This window comes from Megalobrama amblycephala, linkage group LG8 (assembly GCF_018812025.1).
Source record: "Megalobrama amblycephala isolate DHTTF-2021 linkage group LG8, ASM1881202v1, whole genome shotgun sequence".
In the NCBI taxonomy this organism is placed as follows: Eukaryota; Metazoa; Chordata; class Actinopteri; order Cypriniformes; family Xenocyprididae; genus Megalobrama; species Megalobrama amblycephala.
This window is the reverse complement of record NC_063051.1, coordinates 32651054-32666142: the sequence shown is the minus strand read 5'-3', so window position 1 is coordinate 32666142 and position 15089 is coordinate 32651054. Positions and strand designations below refer to the sequence as shown.

The 15089-nt window shown below is 36.2% G+C and overlaps 1 protein-coding gene across 6 annotated transcripts in view; it reads right to left on the bottom strand.

The window, feature by feature from the left end:
* tanc1a (tetratricopeptide repeat, ankyrin repeat and coiled-coil containing 1a) overlaps positions 1-15089 on the bottom strand; it is a 98718-nt gene that overhangs the window by 45348 nt on the left and 38281 nt on the right. The window contains exon 1 of one of the 6 annotated variants that reach the window (XM_048200648.1): positions 190-302. The exons of the other annotated variants lie outside the window; for them this stretch is intronic. The gene's annotated coding sequence lies outside the window, so the exon portion shown is untranslated. Of the gene's footprint in view, positions 1-189; positions 303-15089 lie in introns of those variants that run through there. 6 annotated transcript variants of the gene reach the window in all.

Here is a 15089-nt window from a genome sequence, read left to right as displayed (position 1 = left end):
TTAGGGAAGGATGTACAAAAAAGCCCACACCCAAAAGCAACATGTCTACAGGTAACCAAACACACAAAGGACACATTCACATTGACAAAACATCTACTTGACCACACGAACATTCAAACACTACATTCAGTCTAATTACGTATTCAACGCTATTTCTCCAGGACGTACGGCGAACCTGTCCCAACTCACCAAGATCCAAAGGACCGGTGTGGCACTTCCTGTGCTCTCCTTTCCTCTCCTCTCGCTGTCTTTCACGGTCTCCTCTGCTCTCTCGCAATCTCCGTCCCTCCCTCTCACATCTCTCTCTCTCTCTCTCTCTCTCTCTCTCTCTCTCACAACTGTTCTCTCTCTTTTAGTCTCAATCCCTCCCTCTCTCCCCCTCCTCTCTGTTGCCCTGTATCTCTCGTTCTGTAGTACAACACACTGTCTTTACAGTGCTCCGCACAGCTTCAGAAAGCCTACGTTTGAGATGCGGTTATTATGACAACCAAGTTTCCATCCATTCAGAGGCTGTGTGTGTGTGAGACAGAGAGGACATCGTGCTCGCTGCAATCACTAGGCTAGCTCTCATTCTCAGAATACGACTGGCTAGACTCACACACACACACACACACACACTCATTCATTCTCTCCCTTTCTTACGTGCACAAAACCATCCTGCGATTCTGCACAGATACAATAGAAAAACAATTCTGTGCTAATTTAATGTTAGATACTGACAGTTTAGGAAATTAATTAAGTGATGCTCATTGAGTTATATTTGGAAAAAGAGACCAGTTGGATAAACATTATGACAACATGAAATCAAAATTACTTTCTTCATTAATGTCTCTGGTTTTGCTGCACATGATTCGTGAGAGAACATTATTCTAATGAAAAGACAAAATTCTTTTTGGTGATGTAACCCTTTAGGTGGGGAAAATATAAACCAATAACATATATATAGCCTGACAGGATTCTTTTTTTTTTGATCATCCAATCAAATCTCAAAATCTGGTTCTGCATGACACCATTTCCAGCAGAATATTCAGTTTCACTTAGAAATATAGTGTTCAGTCATTAAATTCAATGAGAATGTTGTTTAAAATAGAACAGATCATCAATGGAAAATCATTGAATTAAGGGATCAAGTGCATAGCTCTGAAACCCTATTGTAATTGTTAACATTTCCAAGAATCAGCATCCTCGCCTAAAAGTGATCGGACAACCTTACTTTGTAGAGACTTCAAACTTTGAGGGCTGGTATTACTCACACCATCTACAATGTCACCAAGACTCGCCCTGATCGGCCTGATGGTGGCGCTACAGCGGTCAAAAGTATGAAATGGCTCCTAAACCGGCAAAGGATCAAGTGTCTTATATCGTTGGAATCCTTGGAACTAAATATCATCAGAACCAAACCAGTGCAGCAAGATTCTCTGATTGTCCCTGAGAGTCCGATTGTCAATAATTATAAAAAGTTGAAATTTCGATTCACGGTCCCTAAGGGCCGTCAAAACTAAACTAGCCACTTTTACTAAAATGGCTATAACTCGTGAACGGAATTAGATATTTTCACCAAACTTGGCACACATCTGTAAGAGCTCATTCTGTGGTCGCGTGAAAATGGATGTGGCAACTGGCCACTTGGTGGTGCTATAACAGGGAAAAAAAGCATGAAAATGGCTATAACTACTTCACCGTTAGTCTGATTGACTTGAAAATTGGCATGCGGGTGTCTGAGGATTGTCTAAGAGAACATTGACCTATCTCAAAAAACATGTCCACCATCGGCCAATGAAGTTTGAGCAGCTATCAGACAAGGTTATCGGAGGCCAATCGGAACAAAACTCACTGGGCCCGTGAGAAATTCAAAAGAAATTGATTTTCCGCACACGGTCGCGACATTCGTACCGCATGGTAGAACTCCTCATTCTGAGCAACTTTTCCTCTAGGGCAGCCGCTGTCCATCGAATCGTTCATTAAATATTGGAGATTATTTCAAAAACCAACTTTGGCGAACTAGTCCTAGGTTTTCGGCTCAACCTCGATAACTGTTAAAAAGCTTTAAAAACCATATCGTTCCTATGGTAAATTGCCTGTATTGGTTGTAAATGGTCTTTTCCATCTATGATCGAGATGGTTACAGGTTTGCTAATTAAAACAATACCTTTTTATGCATGTGCTTAAAGTTCTTGAACCCCGATAATTGTTGCTCACAGCTATATTTTTAAATGCATTTTGAAAAATCTTATGAAAAACAAAAAGGAAATATCACATATTTATGGATGAATTAAAAAAAAAAAATGTATTTATTTATTTTACATTTTTGGTGTTTTTTATGCAAAACAAGTTGCTAGGATATTCTGGGCGGTTATCAGGGTGTTGTTATATGGCTACTAAAATTTTATGAGAGGTGATTTTCTATGCATTAACTAGGTGGTTAATTACAAGAGCAAAGAACCCACTTTTAAGTCTCTTTCATGTTCTGATCTCTTGGTTCACTCCCTGTAAAGTTTTTTCAACCATTTTATCATCCACTAGGTGAAAATCTGATTGCTTAGAAGAGTAATAGCAGCGCCCTTCTCTGCATGCTAGGCATCAATCATGTCTGTAGCACAAACTGTTTGAGATAACCTACGTTCAATACATAGAGGTAAGGGTCTAATAAGGTTAGAAAAAGATGCCCTTATAAAAAGTTGAAAATGCTCTAGGCAATCAATTTAAGGTGGCAAATATTGTCCCTTAATGAAAAAGCTGATTTCTGTTACTGACCACCACAGAGAAAAAAAAAAAAAAAAAAATGATATATGATATAGACGGTCTCAAAGCACTAATGGATGAAAAACTCAAATGCTGTTTCATGGATGCTTTCATACCAAGTACATACCAAGACACAAATTCACAATTGAACAAAAAAAGCTAAATATGCAGTCTGACATATTTACGCAATTACGATATGTAAATGAGCAGAGAAGTCTTATGTAGCATCCCTGAGGGGATGACAGGGCAACAGGCCACACTTCATTAGCATACTGCACTCTGTCAGCAACACTCTGTCCTGCTCCTCCTCTCAACCCCCCTCCCTTGTTAACATCTCCTGCCATCAATCTGGCTTTACACAAATCACTTCACGATCGATCGATGCTGCTGGTCAGCTAGTGTTGTTTGCTTTCAATTGACAGCAGAATTCACAGGCAAACCCAAGGCAGAATCCATATTTAATACATCGTTCATAAAACATTTATTAGCGAGCAATGAAATGCGGCATATGCACGCTCATCCTCCGGGTCTACATTCGAAGGCGTATAAAGGCACGTGCTAATCCAGATAAATGTTCCCTAATTAAACATCATTTATCCTGCTTTTTCAGACATTCAGACAGTGAAATGAATGTGGATTGTTTTGAAGTCCACATGTCTGCAGCCAGCTCCTCTCTCAGCTGGTCTCCAGTTGATCTATGTTTGCCAAAAGGACACAGACCTCCCAATGAGTTCACACATTTCACTCTCCTTTTTCGTATGAAGACTATGTACACTGAACCATTTCCTCCGCACACGCATACACACAAAGTTAGACATGGCTTGTTTTTGCAGAGCACTCAAGCAGTGTTGTAGTGGTGCCTGTTCATTTTGGCAGGGCAGAAGTCTAGGAGTCTAGTAACACGTGTGTGTGCGTGTGTGCGTGTGTGTGTGTGTGTGTGTGTGTGTGTGTGTGTGTGTGTGTGTGTGTGTGTGTGTGTGTGTGAGTGTGTGTGAAAATCATTTCCGATCCATTGCCAAAGTCCCTCCTGATTGTTTGAGTGAATGTGTAAACCTAAATTCTAAACTTGTGATGTACAGAAAAGCACAGGAATAAACCTGTGTAATGAATTTGATATCATAGAAATATAAGCAGCAACACCATTTGTAGCATCAGATGTTACTCAAAAATGGGAAAACTGCACCGTACATGATGGTTTGTGGGGTTAATCAGACTGCATTTTATAATGTTATATGTTATGTTATGTTATGTTATGTTATGTTATGTTATGTTATGTTATGTTATGTTATGTTATGTTATGTTATGTTATGTTATGTTATGTTATGTTATGTTATGTTATGTTATGTTATGTTATGTTATGTTATGTTAATGTTATGTGTTATATGTGACCCTGGACCACAAAATCATAAGTCGCATGAGTATATTTGTAGCAATAACCAACAATACATTGTATGGATCAAAATTATCAACTTTTCTTTTATGCCAAAAACCATTAGGATATTAAGTAAAAATCATGTTCCATGAAGATATTTTGTAAATTTCCTACCATAAATATCAAAAATTTATTTTTGTGAGTGGATATGCATTGCTAAGGACTTCATTTGGACAACGTTAAAGACGATTTTCTCAATATTTAGATTTTTTTGCACTCTCAGTTTCCAAATTTTCAAATAGTTGTATCTCGACCAAATATTGTCCTAACAAACCATACATCAATGGAAAGCTTATTTATTCAGCTTTCATGTTGTTATATGTTATGTTATGTTATGTTATGTTATGTTATGTTATGTTATGTTATGTTATGTTATGTTATGTTATGTTATGTTATGTTATATGTTATGTTATATGTTATGTTATATGTTATGTTATATGTTATGTGTTGGCCTATTTAATTATAATTTTTATCATTATATTCTATGCAATTCCAAGTAAAAGAATAGGACCCACTTTATATTAAGTGGCCTTAACTACTATGTACTTACATTTAAATTAATCATTTGATACAATGCACTTATTGTGTACATACATGTTTCTACATTGTACTTATATTTTAAAAACACCTGCATGTAATTACATCTGTAATTAATTTCTGTAATTACATTTATAATTACACTGTTGACCCATCCCTTAACCCTTACCCCTACCCTTAAACCTACCCATACCACCAAAGCTTTCCCTAACCTTACCCGTATCCACCTCAATAGCAGCAAAAGTGTTTTGCAATTCAATATGAACCCAATAAGTACATTGTACTTATTTTTTTATGTAAGTACATAGTAGTTAAGGCCACTTAATATAAAGTGGGACCAAAGAATATATTAGGCTTACACTGTAAGTGAAGGTTAAATCAAAATTATTTGGATGACAATTAATCATCAGCAAAAACAAATTCATGATCATGACAGGTCTACCACCAGGTCCACCAATGTTTTAGCATTGAAGAAATTTTGTGTTCACATTGATCTTAGAAATATTTTGAATATGATTGGAATTTGATTTTTAAAGTTCTCCAATCTGCCAAAAGCACATAGAAATCTGGACACCATGATCAAAACTAAGCATTGCCTTCATTAAACCAACATCCAGATCCTTACTTTAGTGAGCAAAAATATCAGCTTTTTTTGTTGTATGGATGTACCATACTTGATGTTTACTGGGCAATTTTTTTTTCTTTAAGATTCAAACTGTGTTTGCCTCTGGCACTCTAGCACAAAGGGATAGTAATATATTATGCCAAAAACAAACTTGAACACAAATTGAAGAGGGCTTTCCCTTTTAGAATATGTCTAAGTGAGTTGCTATGCATTCGTCTATAGTTATCCATCTTTAATTCTGTGCAATTTAATGATTTTAAGCCTAAATTCACTTTTATTAAGATTTTAGTTTTTAGCATGTTTTTTTATATCAAATGATCAGATTTCAATACAAATACAAATTTAAATAAAATATATTTATTTTTTACTGTAAATTTCCTTATCAAATCGTTTTAGCCATGTATACGGTTTGAGAACCAGGTAAAAATAAATAAATAAATAAAATAAAATATTGGAGTAATTCAGACACAAAAACTCTTTATTTCTCTGCATCTCATTTCTCTCCATTTCCTCTTTAAATTCTCCAGTCTTCATATCAATCCCGTCTCTCAGACTGTGAAACGGCCATAATCTTATTCAGCTCTTGTCGTTTTCATTTTCTAGACGCTAAAATCTATTTGCATGCTAAAAAGCTCGAGAACACCATTCCCCCTCCCCCTGTCCACACTTCCATCTCCACTCCATCTCTTTTCATCAAATGACCTTGTTCTTCCACATACAGCTTATGAAATAAAAGGAAATACCTTTAGTACACAAACCCATGCTCTTCATCAGTATCATGGTGCATGTATGTATGTGTGTGAGTGACAGACAGAGAAACAGCCTGAAAAGATAGATGGTGAGAGATATGAGAGAGGGAGAATGCATCGATGTATGGAGGAGTGAGAAAAAAGAGGGGGAGGTGGAGAAGAGGACGTCGGACATGGAGCAAGATAGAGCGCAAGACAGAGTAAGATACAAGGAAAATAATATGACTGAACCGTAGCCACAGAGAAGAGAGAGTGTGTCATTCAGTCAGACAGAAAGAGACAGACAGTGTGGAGCCAGGAGTTCCACAGACAGCTCTGATCCTGGAAGCTAACGGGTCAATTCAGGGGTCCAGCCATAGTAAACTACAATCCAGTGGGAGATAAGCTGCCCATTAACCTTAGTTTACATATCAGCTCTATGGGCCCTATTTCAATGATCTAAGCACATGGTCTGAAGCACACAGCGCAGGTGCACTTAGGGCGTGTCCGAATCCTCTTTTGCTAGTTTAACGACAGAAAAAAAATGGTCGGCAGTCCAAAAGGGTTGTACCTAGTCTCTTAATGGGTCATGGGTGTGTTCTGGGCATAACGTGCAATAAACCAATCAGAGTGTCATGTCCCATTCCCTTTAAAAGCCATTGTGTATTCGCTATTTACATGGCGGAATAAAGACACGCTCAACCTGATGAGTCAGATTGGTCAAATAATTAGCCAAATTCATTCGTCATTACTGCAAAAAGGTAATTCTGATACATGCAATGACTATCCATTATGACATGTGGGCATTTTTATCTTCATGTACACAATAATAATAATAATAATAATAATAATAATCTTTTACATTGTAATCCTTTTATTTTTAATATTTGGCATGTTTGTATGCTGCTGCATGTCCCTGTGTGCATAACAAGCAGAGTGTATGCACGTTGTACACCCGCCTATAGGCGCATTTTACCAACGCACCCATTAAATAAAAAAAATATACTGCAATATAATGACTTTAGACCAGGTTTCGTTGGTCAATGGTGCAGTCGTGTTCAGTTGCTTCAAAATAGCAACACGCCAACAATGCGCTTAAACACACCTTGTTTTCAGACCAGCACGCTCATGAGCGAACAGATCGGCATGAGTTGATTTGCTATTTAAACAACGTGGCATTGGACGTGAAAATGATAACTGTGTCAGTCTGAAACTAGCAAAAAACACTTGCGTCACGCCGGGTGTTGCATTGTGCCATGTGTATGATAGGCCCTATTATCTTGTGAAGTCAATTTTAAATAAAACAAAAACATGAGTAAATAAAACAATTAATGTAAACATAAATAAATAAAACCAAAATAATAATTAATTAAATAAATACAACTAAATAAATGAAACCACAACAATAAATAAATAAATAAATAAATAAATACAAACAAACAAACAGGAGGTCCACAATATTTCTCACTTTTAACTAAGATGCTTTACAACCAGTGTTGGGAAAAGTAATTTTTTAATTTTATTGTAATGCGTTACTATATTGCGTTACTCCCTACAAAAAGTAACTAATTGTGGCACTTAGTTACTCCCATTACTTTATGGAAAGTAATGTTATGTTACTTTTGCGTAACTTTTTCTCACCTGGGCTGGGGTTTCTTGTTTGTATTTTAATAACAATTTTTTTTTTTTATATATTTTTGGCAAACGTCAAGTCTCCTTCACACCAAAAGTGAAATGACCCTTAAATGATCTCAACAGCTCTGCACCTTACTCACAATTTTTCTCAAAATGGGGACAGGAGTGCTGTCAGTCAATACATGGGAAAACAAAGTAACTCATCACTTTTTCTGAAAAAGTAACTCAAATATTTTGTAGTAAATGTAAAAGTAATGAGTTACTTTACTAGGTACTTGAAAAAAGTAATCTGATTACATAACTTGCATTACTTGTAGTGCACACTACTTACAAAAACATTCTTTATTGGGGCTGCACGATATATATATCACGATTCATCGCAAATTTTAAATCGCACACGATTTGGCAAAAGCTGCAATTATTTTATGCGCAACTTGTCAGAGGTGTACGGCTCTGTGATCAGTAGTAAATGCTTCTCCATCTGAAAGCCAGAGGGCGCTCTTGCGCAGAAACTCCAAATATGCCCTGCTGCAGAAGTAGATAACCCCTATGGAAATCCCTATGGGCATCATACTATTGCTGTGGCTGAATTAACAGAAGACTGATATGCTTTGATTGATTAAACATGACTAATAAACACATGACTGCCTTATTCTTTGTAAGAAGCCACATCATCTCACAGAAGGATGCTCAACTGCTCAAGTGAGTTTGGAGTAAAAACGTTATTAAATCTTGTCTTTTGTTGGACAAAAATGTTAATAAATGCTTCTCATGTTTGGAAAGATGTTTGACGTGTGTTGCTTCTTCAAATGTACATTATAAGCGACTCAAATTCACAGTGAATTCAGATGGATTAGCATTTGGAGCAATACTTCATTGACAAGAATGGCGTTTAAGTGCTATTTCAATTTCGATTATTTTTTCTATAGTGCAATAAATCACGCAGCCCTGTTCTTATCAATTTGCCAAATCTGGCCAACAAATACAATTAGTTGTAACATTTTAATGACCCTTGTTGTAATGGATCAAACCAAAGAAATAATCAGAGGATTAAGGGTTTAAGAACTGAATTTTATCATAAGACCAGAGGGATGCACTTTTCCCGTGATCTTCAGTGCTGAGGCTGCCTAAATTCACTTAAGACAAATGTGTGTCTTGCTAATATGATAATGAATGAGACAAAACATGAGATAGACAACATGAGAGGACCAGAAACACATTTACCCCTTAAATTTAACATATCCTTCCTGGTTGTACATCAGCGACTATGGACTCAACTATAATGCTAAAATTAACTGAACATATGCTGAACGTTCACTGTGTTCTTGCAGTTCCTAGCAGCCAGCGCTTAGTCATAATTGTTATTTGTCAAAAATAAATGTTTATATGCCACATGAATTTAAGATCCTTTCATATCAGTTTAGACAATGAGTAGCCTTTTTATCTCCGGCGATGGCGCTTATTAATAAAACTGTCATCAAACTTTGATTATGGGTTTTTCAAAAACGATCCCACACATGGGTAATAACAGGCTATATCTTGTTGCTCTAACTTTGATGTTATCCCAGTGCCACCATTGAAAAGTTCAAATTAAACATGTTCCTACAACACTGACAGCAACTGCACCCACGGATCCTTAGAGCAACTACTTGTTGTAAATGTTAATTTAATTTATTAATTTCAGCGTGTAGATGCCAGAATGTGTGATGTCGTGATAAGTAGCAAAAACAAATGATTCATTCAATAAATCATGGGTGACATTAATCTTATTTGTTAATTTTATACAAAGCACGCACGCCTCCATGCTAGCAATTGTTTGAGCCAATGCACACTTGTCATTAAAAGAAGGGCCCATTAAACTTTATTACATTTGCTTTGGCCAAGCGTCTTTTTTTTTAGACAACCATAGCAACTGGCATAATTCAACCTGGCTGAGTCTGGTGATTTTTCGGTCAAACGAGTCAAAAGTTTTTCCTGCAAAGTGACATCTAAATTATAGCCCTGTCGATCCAAGGTTTATTTTTTGCAGCTAATGGCTGAAACACATGTAACAGGGGAGAAAGCACGGATCAGGAAGGCAGCGAGCGGCAATGTGGCGTAAACGGCGGGATGCGGTGCGGTATTATCGGCCTGTGATGAAAGATCTGCGCTGGGTAAATCATTAGTGCTCATTAGAATTGAATCATGGAGATTATGCTCTGAAGAAATCAGTGGAAAACGCTGGTCATGGCTCAGAGCGAACAGACACAATGTTGCCATAGAGATTTGCCAGCTCAATCAAAATGAAAGGCTGCAACTCTAATATTCGAGAGCTCAGCATTAGTCTACACTATGGGCTGTGTGCTTTAGGATGTGTCTAGGGTCACTGAACAAATTTGAGTATTGCTCGGTCTCGTTTAAAAAGTGAATTTTGACTGTGCTTTAACTGTACATGGCATTGCACTTGCCAGTGGTCTCTGCTAGTCAACCTTGTCCCTGTGCTACCTTTTGTTATTTTAAAACAGCAATTTCCTGCAGGAAACTGATAAGCTAATATTTTCCTAACAAGATTATTAAAGGTTTAAACCACCCAAACTTAATTTTAATCGGATTTGACCAGTTTATTCCAACTGACATGGTTACATGTGACCTTTTTTTTTTTTTTTTTTCTTCGGATGGTACTACTAGTCCAATTAATAACTGATTATTAGGGTTAGAGATGTACTGATAAAATTCTGACTGTTAAGCTAATAATTATTTTCATGTTATGGCCAATATTACAAATTTTATATCAATTTTAATCACTATTTTGTTTAAAAAAAAAAAATTAAAAAAAAGAATAGTTGTAAATGCTGAATTTAGACCACAACATTAATACATATGCAAAAAATTTCATGTTAAATATTTATTTTGAGATGTGCTACATATTACATTTATAGTTATACAAGTATATAAGTTATTACATTTCTATGTTATTAACTTTGGGACTTAAGTTAGTGAGGCAATCAACATTATTTAATAGCATTATTAAATTAAATATCTAATATTGGCTGATATATGGTAGCGATACCGATAAATAAAGGAAAATCTCTAATATCAGCTGATAATCTATTATGATAACCCTAATTAAGTTCATGCTAACACAGCTAGTGTGAACACCGCTTAATGAACAAAACATGTTAATGGAAACACAAACATGTCAGAACAAAATTCATAACACAACACATACTGTATAGTGTGCTGCAAGAACGATGTATTTTTGTAGGCCAAAACCCAGAAACTACCATTTTAGCACTTTCTGGTGTGTGTGTGTATATTTGATTAAATGTCTGAAATAAGGTCTGTGGTTAACACAAGCATGTTTTTGAAGCATTGATCATTGCAGGCAAATCACAGACATATCTGTTGAGCATGTGAACACAATGGCCAGTCAGAGGTGTTTAAGAATCCACTCAACAGCGCTCAAAATAATAATAATAACTTTATTTTCTATAGCGCCTTTAAAGGAGCTTCTCATAGCGCTCAAATGCTAGGGGGGAGATGCTGGTATAATCACATTTTTAAAATTGCGGTACCGAAGTCAGTACTTTTGACAACCCTAAAAAATACCACTGCCTATGTACAATTTTAAAGTAGCTCTATTGCTTTAGTACAAAGTTTGTTACATTTAGGCCCCGTTTACATCTGGTACTAAAAAGCATTTTTGTTAATCCAATCACAAGTGGACAACGGTAAAAACAGGTGTAAACGAGGTCTAAAACATTTTGAGCTTGTCCACTTTCACTTCCAGAGGTAGTTGAAAATGCATTTGTTTCTACAGTCAAAGAAATCAGGAAAGAAGTGGTCGAAAGTGGGCAAAAGAGACGTGTAAACTGGTATGTGTCTCCCTTGTAATCCGATGGAACAAAATGCATATTAATACCAGGTGTAAAAAGGGCCTTACATGTATGCATTTAGATGACACTTATCAATACAATAGAGAGACATAAGCAATTAGTCACAGAGCCAAGAACATTTGCAGTATAGAATTCCAGGTTTATTATAAAGCTAGATGTGTGTGTGTTTGTGTGCGCATTGGTTTTAGGTGGTGGATTGGTGTAAGGTTGAAGGCTTATGTAACTGCCAAAGTAATGCAAGAATGCACATTAAGTATGGATAATAGGACTGTACACTTGTAATGCATGCCAAATATTTTCATCTGCATACTTGTGTAGAGCATGTTTCTGGCCTGAGACTTTACAAAGGAAGTGAACTAATACCAGCAATCCAGCTGACTGTCAAATGTAACCGTACGCTCACCCTCTATTTATAGAGAAAGAACAGAGATCAGGAGATAAAATGCCCAGCATCTGTGAGAAACACTCCAATCCACCAGATGTAATTACATCACAGGATGAAATCATTACAGCACTTTGCCCAATCACAGGTGGATGTACTGGCAGCTGTAATGACATCACAAAGGTAGTTTTCGTCCTTTCAGGAAACAGTAAGTGAGCACACAGAGATGATAATTGCCTTTTACACAGGAAGAGTCAGACTCTAAAGCATTTCATAGTCATCTGTTTCGGAGGCGAACGGTGGGTGTGTGGCGTGTATTTCTAAAGCCTGATTTACTCAGTCTCCCATGATTCTCGGTTCTTTGATCTATGAAGAAAAATCAATGTGACCCAGAGTCCATTTTGAGCCCGTTTTGTAGTCCACACAGGTGTGGAGGGAGAGGAAGAAAAGCAAGCATGCATTTATAGAACAGCTGTCAGGACAATGAACCTCGATCTGAAAGTCAAAGTCATCTGGGCCATCAATGACATGGAGATCATTCATTTGCATGTACAGCAGGTTCATCTGGAGTGGGCCACCGCATCTGGTGCACTCTCACGATCTGCATCATCAAGCGGTGGAGGTGTAACTGCTTCATAATTAATAATTTGTAGATGCACCAATGTTGTAGACGTATAAAATTAGTGCAATGCCAGAGCAACCATAATGATTTCCTGAAACGGAACAGAGGTGTTTCGGGACATGGGCCAAAAATAACGACTTCAGTAGGGCTGTCAAACGATTAATCACGATTAATCGCATACAAAATAAAAGTCTGAGTTTGCCTAATATATGTGGGTGTACTCTGTGTAATTATTATGTATATATAAATACAAACACATCCATGTATATATTTGAGAAATATTTACAAGTATATGTATTTATTTATATTTTTATATAATTTATTATATATAAATACATTTTTTGTACATGAATAACATATTTCTCTTAAATATATACATTAATTTGTGTGTATTTATATATACATATTAATTTCACACATTACTCACACATATATTATACAAACTCAAACTTTTATTTTGTATGCGATTAATCACGATTAATCGTTTGACAGCCCTAGACTTTAGATTAGAGAACATTTGTGAATTTGGCATCTGTGTGCGGTTGTGTGTCCATAAATGTGAAAACAACTGCACTACACTTTAAGATGGTATTATTTGTGAGTGTGTGCTTATGTTCAGTGTGGAGCAAATGTCAGACTACGGGGGGTTCAGTTTGATTATGAAATCACAAAGGCTGCGATTATTTTTATGCGCAGCTTTTCAGTGAAGCACGGCTCTGTGATCAACAGTAAATGCTGCTCCATCTGAAAGCACTACAAATTTGAGTCGCTTATATCATGCATTTGAAAAATCAACACGCGTCAAACATCTTTCCAAACATGAGAAGCATTTACAAATCTCGTATCAAGCAAAAGACAACATTTAATAACGTTTTTACTCCAAACTCACTTCAAACCATCAGTTGGGTGTTTGAAAACTTCCTTCCTTGAGATGATGTGGCTTCTTACTCAGAATAAGGCATACAACATTATTTCATAGTATTCTATACTGTGATAAAGGCTATGTCGATTAGCGTTGAAGTAGAAATATACTTTATTATCATGAAAATACCCGAGAAGGCTTGAACTCAGATAAACCATATAGGCTAATGATATAATTTGTAACAAAATAGAACTACATTAGGGAAAAAATGTTAAACCATATATTGTTGTAGTTAGGGCTGTCAAACGATTAATCGCGATTAATCGCATACAAAATAAAAGTATGAGTTTGCCTAATATATGTGGGTGTACTCTGTGTAATTATTATGTATATATAAATACAAACACATTCATGTATATATTTGAGAAATATTTACAAGTATATGTATTTATTTATATTTTTATATAATTTGTATTATATATAAATAAAAATATTTTGTACATAAATAACATATTTCTCTTAAATATATACATTAATTTGTGTGTATTTATATATACATAATAATTACACACAGTACACCCACATATATTATGCAAACTCAAACTTTTATTTTGTATACGATTAATCGCGATTAATCGTTTGGCAGCCCTAGTTGTAGTTGCGTGTTTATTAGTCATGTCTAATCATTTAAAGCGTTTCAATCTTCTGTTTATTCAGCTACAGTGACAGTATGATGCCCATAGGGATTTCCTGGAATGACATGCGTTGTATCGTACTTCTGCAGGGCATATTTGGAGTTTCTGTGAGAGAGCGCCCTCTGGCTTTTAGATGTAACAGCATTTACTGCTGATCACAGAGCAGTGCTGCACTGAGAAGCTGCACATAAAAAAAAAGAAAAAAAATAAAAAATAAAAAAAAATAAAATTTGGCAGCTTTGCCAAATCGTGTGTGGTTTAATTTGGATTAATCGTGCAGTCCTACTTTTCATAAACACTTTTTGTTATACTGGTTGAAACTCTTCACATCCTCATAGGAATCAATAATAGAAACAGTCTAAATATAAAAAAATAAAAAATGTACAATATCTGAGGAAGCCTCAGGACCAAAAAAAAATGTTCGTCCAATCATGGGATGTCCTACCTGCCTGTCAACCTGTATTTCCGCGCAGACATCACACGTCATCAGCGTGTTTCATGCTATGCAGAGTTAGACAGACGTCAGTCACAGAGCACCGCAAACAAACTGCAGCCGCATTTTACAGTTCCTCCTGAACCAAAACAATGAGCTTATGCTGCGTTCACGCCATGTCGTAACCATAATTACAAAATGGCAACCTGTGATGTTCTAGACATGAGGTAATTTAATGCAGTCTCTCGTGACACTTTGCAGACTCTGCTCTGGTGGTGTGGCTTTAGGTAGTGCATTGTATCTTTAGCTTTTGCTATTGCTAGCCACTCTGAAGTTGCCTACCCTACCTTTAAATCATAGATTCCAGGAAAAAGTATCATGGTTTTCAAAAAAAAGTGCAGCTTTTTCAGTGCAGCTTTGGTGAGTATAAGAGTCTAAAAATCTTACCAATGAAGAAATATGAAGAAATATTTTAGGTTGTGTGATCAAATAAAAACATTGTGACATTGAACATGTGATTT